Raw genomic sequence first — 10,000 nt, forward strand, 5'->3', positions numbered from 1 at the left:
ATATATATAAAATAATTTCCTCATCGTTGCGCCCCTTATTTCTATCCCTCCAACCTTGTCCCTTTTAATCGTCAAAAAATGTTTTCGAAATTAGATTATTTTTCAAAGCTACAAATTTGCCCGTTCTCATCTAGCCGATCGAGAAAATACGAGGAGATGAGAAACCTCTGGTTACTTCCGGTATTGCGCAACCTATAAACGATCTACATACATACATACATACATACATACATACATATATATATATATATATGTATATATTTATACGTACGTAAGTACATACGTACATACACGATGGAAATTACGATAGAAGTAGCAAAGGCGTGGATACTAAGTACCCTCTCCCTCCCTCCCTCTTCTCTCTCTCTCTTTCTCCCTCTCTCTCTATCTCTATCTCTTCGTAGCGAAGCATATCGAAATGGTTATTTTCGACGGTGAGGTCGTTTAGGACGCGTAAAACGAGCACTCGAGGACATCCTCTAGCTGCGGCACCTCTCACCGATTCGTTCTACAAACAAGCCGTGCCCATATCATCGGAGTATGTAAACCTAACCCCGGTACTGACCTCCGAGCGTTTCCTCTTTAATCGATTCGATGCATATGCGTCGATTATACTAAAAATATCATCCATTATTTCTTTCTTTCTTTTTTTTTTTTTTCCATCATATACATACATATATACGTGTACGTACGTATATTGCCAACGATGATACGTCATAATTTATGAAAAAAATAGAAAAGAGGACAACAACAAAAAAAAAAAAAAGAAAAGAAAACTAACAAATTGACGATTTTATGAAAACGAATAGAGGAGGGGGGAAAAAAAAAAGGAAAAGATGAAAAATCCTAACTAAACGATATAAATCGTCTTTCGTTCTCTCTCTCTCTCTCTCTCTCTCTCTCTCTCTCTCTCTCTCTCTCTCTCTCCTTTTTCAATACTCGTTTTCTCGTCTCGAGAAGTTTCAATTGTCAATTCGCGATAGAAAAGAAGAATGGCGGGGATTCTGGGGAACGGAAGAGAGAGAGAGAGAGAGAGAGAGAGAGAGAGAGAGAGAGAGAGAGAGAGAGCGAAAAAAGTGGGGTTTGAACATTGGCCAATCAATTCACGTTGACGGACAGGAAATCGATCCTTAGGTCAGAAAATATGCGAACATTCATTCTAACCCTCCTTTGGATAAGAGACGAGGTTCAAATCATAGGAACGACCTTAACCACTTCTCCCCTCACTCCTACACCAAACCACCTACATTTCTCTCTCTCTCTCTCTCTCTCTCTCTCTCTCTCTCCCTCCCTGTTTTTTTGTCTTTTTCATCGCAACGGTATCGATAGTCGATAGAAGATCGATCGTTTAGGATTATAGGTGGTAGTGGGTAGTAAGGTAAGGTGCCTCGAGGCTCGACCTGAACTCAACAACGTTCAAACGAAGGCCATGGCCGTCGGCTTTAATCCTAACCTGAGAAATTGCCTTCTATTAGCCAAAGAACTATAAAGAAAATCTTTATAATCCGTCGGTTGGTCCGACGTGTTGAATACTTGATATTTACGTATTTATATATATATATATGTGTGTATGTATGTGCGTATCTATATAAGTACGTACTTACGATGTACCTATATATATATATATATGTATATATGTGTGTGTGTGTGTGTGTGTGTGATAAACGATGAAAAAGGAAAAAAAAGAAAAAGAAAAGAAAAGGAAAGAAAAGAATGAAAGAAAAAAAAAAATAAAAAAAAAAAATAGAGAGAGAAAAAAAAAAGGATAGAGGTTATAAAAGGGCCTAGATGTATTGTACGGCCGGCCCCCGTGGAAGGAAGGTCAGATATGACGTGTGACACGTTTTAGAAAAATCCATGAGGAAAATCATTTGGTCTTTCTTAGCTTCCTCCGATTTTGTGATAAGCCTTCCACCACTACCTCCTCCTCCTCCTCCTCCTCCTCTTCTTCTTCTTCTTCTTCTTCTTCCTCCACCCCTACTACTACCACCATCTCCTTCACTCTTCCCCTCGCCACGTTTTACTTCAGCTCGTCTCACCTTAACCCACCTCACCTCACTTCACCTCATCCCACCTCAGGCCACCCCACCTCACCTCATCCCACCTCAGGCCACCCCACCTCACCTCATCTCACCTCTCTATTCTCGTTCGCTCACTCTCGTCGTTCGTCACGTGATACGAGCACGACACCGTGCAAGGCCGATCGGCCTGATGTTCTCTCTCTCTCTCTCTCCTCTTTTTTCTCTCTCTCTCTCTCTCTCTCTCTCTCTCTCTCGTTTTTTTCTTTCGCATAGAAGAACGCAGGTCGTGGAACGCAATCCGCGGAAAGGTCGAGGACGAGATCGACGTTGAACGTAACGTTGAAAACGTAAATGAAAAAAACTCTCGTACGATCGGAAAATTGAGCCTTTGTATACTGATAAAAATCGGACCGTTGATGTTTTTGACCTTGTCCGGCATATCTCATACTTGAGATAGATAAAAAGATTAAACATGCACGCACACACACACACACACACTCTTTCTCTTTCTCTCTTTCTTTCTATCTTTTTCTTTCTCTCTTTCTCTCTCTTTCGTAAAATTCATTTCCATTAAGATTGTTTAGTTTAATGAAAATCGATGAATCTAGATCGATGATGATACCGATACGATTAATAATGATTCTCCTACTTGCAAGGCCTTAAATGTCCCTGAAAGCATTGGTGATCACAGGCATTGCTAACCTAGCTAATAGCATGCGCGCATCAAGCAGCAACGCCTTGGCCCACAACCGAGGTCGACCTCATTTTGATTACATATGTACGAATCGCCCGAGCGCCCCTCGCCGGAAATGCATAGCCACGAACAATGTCCGACTTTGTGTTGATACGACAATGTTGACTTTGTCTCGTCTGTATCTAGGAGAGGGGTTGAAGTTTTGACGGGGAGAGATGGGAGGACAGGGGGGAGGGTGGATAAATGAGGTGGTTGGGTGTGGGGAAAGTTAAAGGCAAAGAAAAGGATCTAAGCCAAACGACAAGTCATTGGAGGAAATCGTTTTATGATTGATCCTAAATTAAACGTCAACTTTATCACGTTTTCGTCTGTTCTTTTTCTTTATTGTCATTATTATTATTATTATTATTTTTTTTTTTTTCTCTTCTCTCCTTGTTTATTTTAATTTTCCCATTTCGTCCTGGAATAAAAACAATTGGATTGATTTATGCGATTGAAAGAAATGAATTTTCCTTTTTCGATGATAATAATCGATCGAACAGCTTTTGTCCGTGTACAACAAGTCGATCAAGGTCATTCGCGCGATAATCAATGAAAGTTTATAAGGGGGTGTAGGATTTAAGAATAAGAGGCGAAGGAAGAGTAGAAGAAGAAGAAGAAGAAGAAGAAGATAGAAAGACGAATTATTTCGATGGATTATGGATGATGGACTAAGGATGACGAGAGATTTTTTTTATTAAACTTTAAATTATCTCTTGTACCAAGGTCCATCATGGATGAACAACCGGTCTATCTATTCCTAATATACCTTTATACATATAAAGCGCATATCCCATGTCTTCTAACGGTCTTCCACCTTGACCGAGTTCAACAAGGTCCGTGTCAGATCTCTGTCTTGACTTTGACTCCGTTTTATCATAAAAGTCATTTCAACAATCAATCGGTCGACCGTGAAGCCGTGAGTATCCAACCGTTCTCTCTCTCTCTCTCTCTCTCTCTCTCTCTTTGTCTGTCTGTCTGCCTGTCTTTGTCTTTATCTGTCATTCTTTCTCTTTCCGACGGAAACTCATTAAGCTAAAGCCAGTGATATCAAGACTGATTGCAAATCAGTTTGCTAGCGCGCTTTGTTGGATAACGGTTGGATGGCATTTAAACGATTAATGCAAATGCTTGGAAATCAAAGTTGCTGGTTTTAACGTAGACCATGCGATAAAGCTTAACTATCATATATATATACATATATATCTACATAAATATATGTATTTATATATATACATATATATATATATATATATACATATATATACATACGTACCTACGTTATATGCATCTACATATATATATGTGTATGTATATATATATATATGTACGGTTATTTACGTAAATAAGGTGCGTGGTGTTATTTGCGCTATTCGTGGCGAGGTTAATTACTTCTCTACCAGCGGAATCAATGTTCTCGATACCTCGATAAAGAAAAGGCTCTCTGGTTGAAGAGAAATGGATGTACACACAGTTAACCCCTTCTCTAGCTTCACTTCCAACACATATTTTATTTCCACCAGTAGTACATAGAACAGACTGCCGGCAGCCAATGTATAACTCTACCTCTGATCGAACGTATCTAATACATATCGTCCGTGTGTTATACACCTTCGTCGTAGTTAGAGCACGGCTCGGATATTCGTATTACATTGACCTCCTTCTAATGCACTACTCGACGTTTCTGTTTTAACGAGTCGCATAAGATTATCCCTTTTTTTTTCTTCTTCTTTCTTTTTTTTTTTCTTTTTCTTTTCCTTTTTCTTCTTCTTCTTCATCTTTTCAATATAAACATGCAAATATCCGATCTTTTTTACGATATAATAACATTCGTGAATTTTATTCGTATCATTGATTTATCGTTCCGCATTGTCGAACGGAAATGGAATGTCTTTTGGTTGGCTCGCCGATTCGAATAGGTGAGTGGTAGGGGGAGGGGAGGAAGGGAAGGAGGTGGACAGGGTGGGCGGCGTCAAGGGGGGTGGGTGAAAGAAAGAAAGAAAGAAAAAAAAAAGAAAAGGTAAAAGAAATTTCATTTCGTACTCGGGAATATCCATTCGATCTAAATTTCCTTCTCTTCCTAGACGAGAGCCAGTAGTTGGATCTTATCCAGTTCCTTGACAGCTGCGATCTATCGCGATTTCTCGCTCAGCATTTCTGTATGTTTATCGCATTTAAAGCTTTTACCTTATCGAGATCTTTCTCTTTTTCTTTCACTCACTCACTCTCTGTCTCTCTCTCTCTCTCTCTCTCTCTCTCTCTCTCTCTCTCTCTCTCTTTCTCCATTTGTCTATCTTTTTCTCTCTATCACCTCTCCCTTTCTCTTCTTGTCTTCTTTATATCAATATACGTATATCACGTTTATTTACTCGAACTGTGATCTATGCTTTTCAAAAATAATGATAAACTGGATACACGCGAACAAGACTTTCCCTATTTTGTCTTATACTTCCAACAAATATATCGTCGAATATATTTTTCTAATCATTTGGCATCCATTAAATTGAATTAGTTCGAACGTTTCTCAATTGTTTATTATCACGATTTAGTATAACGATTTATATATAAATTTAATTCGAAGTCTTTTTTTTTTCTTTTTTTTTTCTTTTTTTTTTTTTAGAAAGATAATATATATTTATAGGTGAAACTATATGAAGGAACAAATCAGAATCAGATCTATGTGAAAAAGAAAAAAAGAAAAAAAAAGAAAAAAAAAGAAAGAAAGAAACGAAAAAGAAGGAAGTAACAAGTAAAGAAGAAAAGAAAAAGAAAGGAAAGAAATTCATTAGAGATAAAGTGATATAAAAAAAAAAAAATGAAGTTAAAACTGATTTTCAAATAGAAACGATGAAAATAATGATGAGTCGTTCTTCGACTATGAAGTTACGTGGTTTACGTTTATGTAGTATCCGCGTATTATGGTTGGACGATTTAGGATCGAGAGTTTGTTTTGTATTTCGAGTAACACGAATTGCGTTTAGTCGTACACGAACGGACGGAAGGAAGGACGTATGGACGCTGGGCCAGTAGCGTTGCTCCCCGTTTTATCGAGCGAACAGCACCAGCAAAAGCACCAGTACCAGTACGAGCATCAGAGCAACAACCAGTACCAGTACCGGCAAATGCACCAGTAACACCGGTACACCAGTAAACCAGCACCATCAGCAATACCAGTAGCACACCGGCAGCAATAGCACTGGCAATAACAGCAACATACCAGCAAAACAGCAACGGCGGCAGCTTGTCCCGTGACCTGACCTCGTCTGAACCCTCCTCCATATACCACTTTACCTCGCTCAGTTTCGCCCTAACGCAATCACCTCCACGCAAACTCCACCTTCTGCCGGTTCAACTTCCACTACTAATATCTACTGGCAACATCTTTCGTGTATATATATATATATATATATATATATATATATATATATATATATATATATATAACTGTACAAACGGATAGATAGATTAATTAATTGATTTATTTATCTTCTTATCAACAATCTTTTGTCAAAACAATGTGAGAGATATCATTGACAGCAGCATGAAAAAAAAGATTCTTCAAATAATACGCTAAGAAAATAACAAAATTATATATGTATATACAATATGTTGTTTTCTATTATTTTATTACTCTATTTTTTCACGAGTTATGAGAGATTATCCCAAAGTTTTTTTTCTTCTTCTTTTTTTTTTTTTTCTTTTTTTTTGAAAAAGATAAAATTTCCACTTGAAAAATGATCAGTAAAATCGTAAAATTTCAATAACGAAACGACATTGAATACTCGTTTCGAAGTATCCTACCAATTTCTTGCTTTTTTTTCTTTTCTTTTTTTTTTTTTCTTTTTCTTTTTCTCTTTCTTTTACTTTCGAAATATATATTTTCGAAAATATTTATGTATTTTTACAGGATGACTCATATCATAACTGACGACGAATGATTATCAAATTTATCTTTAGTCAGTCCATAAATATCTTATTATGTTTAACTACATGCATACACATACATACAAATTTTATATATATATATATGTATATATATATATATATATATATATATATATATATATATGTATATACAACACATACAATAATTAATCATTATTTAGATTGTATTGGCCAATAAAATAACGTCAGAATTTTCATTATTTCGCATCTGTATTTATATATTCGTCCAGTTACGTATATATGATTAATCATTATTAAATTGAATTGGCCAATGTCAGTAGCTAATGTCAGCAGAATGTCAATAATTTTGTATTTAATAAATAAATATTATTATTATTATTATTATTATTATTTATTTATTTATTTATATAGACATTATTTATTGACATAGTCCGATGGTTATATATACATCGATATTTTATGGTATTTGTCCATTCTATTTCACATAGTCTATTTCTAACTGTAAAAGAGAATGAAAGAAAGAGAGAGAGAGAGAGAGAGAGAGAGAGAGAGAGAGAGAGAGAGAGAGAGAGAGAGAGAGAGAGAGAGAGAGAAAAGGTATATGTTGGTAATGACAAGAAGTAAAATTTATAGTACACTCATAGTTATATATTATAGCTCGAACAAATTAGTAACAACCACCTCGTAGGACTCGTAAATGGGAACGTTAAGCACTTGCTGTTGTAAACTCCTGTCATCCGCAGACACGAACCGCATTCGGTGGTGGCGACCATATAAGCTGGCACATTAGAAAGTACCTTCGCTATTAGTCTATGTTCGAGTTAGTCCAACCATTCATTCCTGTTCGTTTATATATGAAATATCTAAAACCATATCTTACATAGACTATCACGATGTATAACGAATGATCTTTTTATATTCTCCATTTGTTTTTCTTTTCTTTTCTTTTCTTTTCTTTTTTTTTTTTTGCTTTTTTCTTTTTGTTTTTTTTTTTTTTTTTTTTGTTTGTTTTTATTGGTTATATCCAATCAATCAGATATTTTTATTGTAATATCTGATATGGAAATATCTAGTAGAGTTACTTTTCCTCTTTTTTTTCCCTCTCTCTTTCTCTGTTTTTTTTTTTCCTTCTTCTTTTTCTCTTTGCGATGGATTTATTTATCTCTTCTTTTTCATTCCTTTTTTCTTTTTTTTAGGAGCTTTCTATTGATTTTCTTTTTTTTTCTTTTTCTTTCTATTGTTTACATTGAACTTTCGTTTTTATTACGTACATTCTATGTATTACTTTTGTGCGTATTATTTCTTGGCAAACTATAATCTTATCTTCGAAGATGTCCATTCTCCCTTCCCTTTTTTTTTCTTTTTCTTTTCCTTTTCTTTTTTTTTTTTTTTTTGCCTCGTCTTACGTCCAACTACATTTCGTCATTTTACGCGGAGACACATATTGCGCGTACGCGTAAATTTGTGTGTGTATGTGTGTTATATATATATATATATATATACATGTGTGTGTATGTGTGTGTGTGTGTGTGTGTACGTAAAGGTATTAGGTACATCCGTAGAGATTCGAAAGTGTGCAAATAGAACGAGTGAAGGGATTGGACAGCGTAAATAGGTGCTGAATTTCAATTCGATCGAGAACTTTTTTCGTTCTCAATCCAATGAATGCATAGATTTATCGATCGGCATATTAAAGAAGAGAAGAAAAGAAAGAAAGGAAAAAGAAAGAGAAAAAGAAAAAGGTAAAAAAAAAAAAAAGAAAAAGAAGAAGACAGAAACATAAATAAAACCCATCATCGTCATCGGTATATAATATTTTAATTCAATATTAATGCAAATTGTCTGTTCGCGATAGAGATGATTCTTACATCTGATTCGAAAGTTGAAAAGTAAAATAATTATTCTTCTCGTTATTTCGTTTTTCTTTCTTCTCTCTCTCTCTCTCTCTCTTTTTGTTTTTTTTTTTCTTTTTTACGTTCTTACTTAGACACCGCACGTTTATTAACGCACAGAATTATCCTAGGTCAATAAAAAAAAAAACAAGTAAAAAAATTGTTTCGAAACGGTTTGTTCAGGTTTTGAGAAATTGAGGAAAAATGGAAAAAAAAAAAAAAAAGGAGAATAAACGAAGGAAAACAAAAGAAAAAATAAATGAATGAATAAAAAAAAAAAAAAAAAAAAAAGAAAAAAAGGGAAAACCTTATAATCAATTTGAAAAAATGATTCGAATATAATATTTATATGACCCGTTCCGTGACCCATGCACAAACGTTCACGCATACACACGCACACAGATAGAAAGAGACGGATACACATACACACACACACGCGCGCGCGCGCGCGCACACACACACAGATAGACACGTACACATACACACTGACGTAACCGTGTGTGAATTAATTTGGTTCGAGCAACAGGCTAACGCCAAGCGAACGAACGAAGCGAACGAGTGAGCACTCACCACGAGAAAGTTACGTGACCTGTATAAAGTACCTTTTCTCTCAGTGAAACGTTCCGAAAAATCGTCCATTTCGATCCTTTTTCATTTTACAGTACTTTATATACGATAGTAAAAGAGAAAAAGAGAGAGAGAGAGAGAGAGAGAGAGAGAGAGAGAGAGAGAGGAGAAAGAAGAAAAAGAGGTAGAGGTAGAGAAGAAGAAATAAGAGGAAAAAATATCTGTGTACTTTTATGAGGACATGAAAATGAGAAAGAGATAGAGTAAGAGATAGAGATGGAGAAAGTAAAAGAGAGATAGATAGATAGATAGATAGAGAGAGAGAGAGAGAGAGAGGGAAAGAGGCAAGGACAGTTTAATGAAGAAAATTAGGTCGTACTTTGTAGAGTTAAAACTCGAGCATCGTTAGGTTCACCTTCTCCATCTCCATCTCTCTCTCTCTCTCTCTCTCTCTCTCTCTCTCTCTCTCTCTCTCTCTTTCTCTCTTTCTCTCTTTCCATCACTCTCTTTGGGTTACGAAAATCAAGTTGTACTGCTACTGGTACTTGCACCAGGTGTACTTGTACTTGGTACTTGTAGTTTTACTCGTACTGTTGCTAGTTACACTTACTGGTGGTACTGGTATACTTGTGCTGGTACTACTGGTACTCTGGTGTTGCTCGCACAAAGCAGGAGTTATAATGCGCCTACCGGGAAAGAAGAAAAAGGACAGAGATGAGGTTCTCTTTCGAGAGAGCCGAGGTTGAATTTTTATTTTAACTCGACACTAAGTATTCACGTTCTGGCCTTCGTCTTACTTCGTTCACCATCGTCCGACAATGAAGTTTCGTAATTGGCCGACTAATAAACGTTCGTACTTCATTCGAAATATACTACTTCAA

General features: G+C 35.9%; 1 protein-coding gene and 2 long non-coding RNA genes across 7 annotated transcripts in view; 2 read left to right on the top strand and 1 right to left on the bottom strand.

Annotated features, from left to right (window-relative positions):
* The window catches only part of LOC124427053, an 8,535-nt gene extending 1,491 nt beyond the window's left edge, over positions 1–7,044 (top strand). Inside the window, exon 2 of the long non-coding RNA XR_006942859.1 lies at positions 5,736–7,044. This is a non-coding gene — a long non-coding RNA (uncharacterized LOC124427053). The remainder of the gene's footprint in view (positions 1–5,735) is intronic.
* LOC124427052 (protein roadkill) overlaps positions 1–10,000 on the top strand; it is an 85,852-nt gene that overhangs the window by 43,452 nt on the left and 32,400 nt on the right. The window lies entirely within an intron of this gene.
* Positions 6,926–10,000, bottom strand: part of LOC124427054 — a 4,850-nt gene continuing 1,775 nt past the window's right edge. The window contains exon 2 of the long non-coding RNA XR_006942860.1: positions 6,926–9,805. This is a non-coding gene — a long non-coding RNA (uncharacterized LOC124427054). The remainder of the gene's footprint in view (positions 9,806–10,000) is intronic.

This window comes from Vespa crabro, chromosome 9 (genome assembly GCF_910589235.1).
Source record: "Vespa crabro chromosome 9, iyVesCrab1.2, whole genome shotgun sequence".
Classification (NCBI taxonomy): domain Eukaryota; kingdom Metazoa; phylum Arthropoda; class Insecta; order Hymenoptera; family Vespidae; genus Vespa; species Vespa crabro.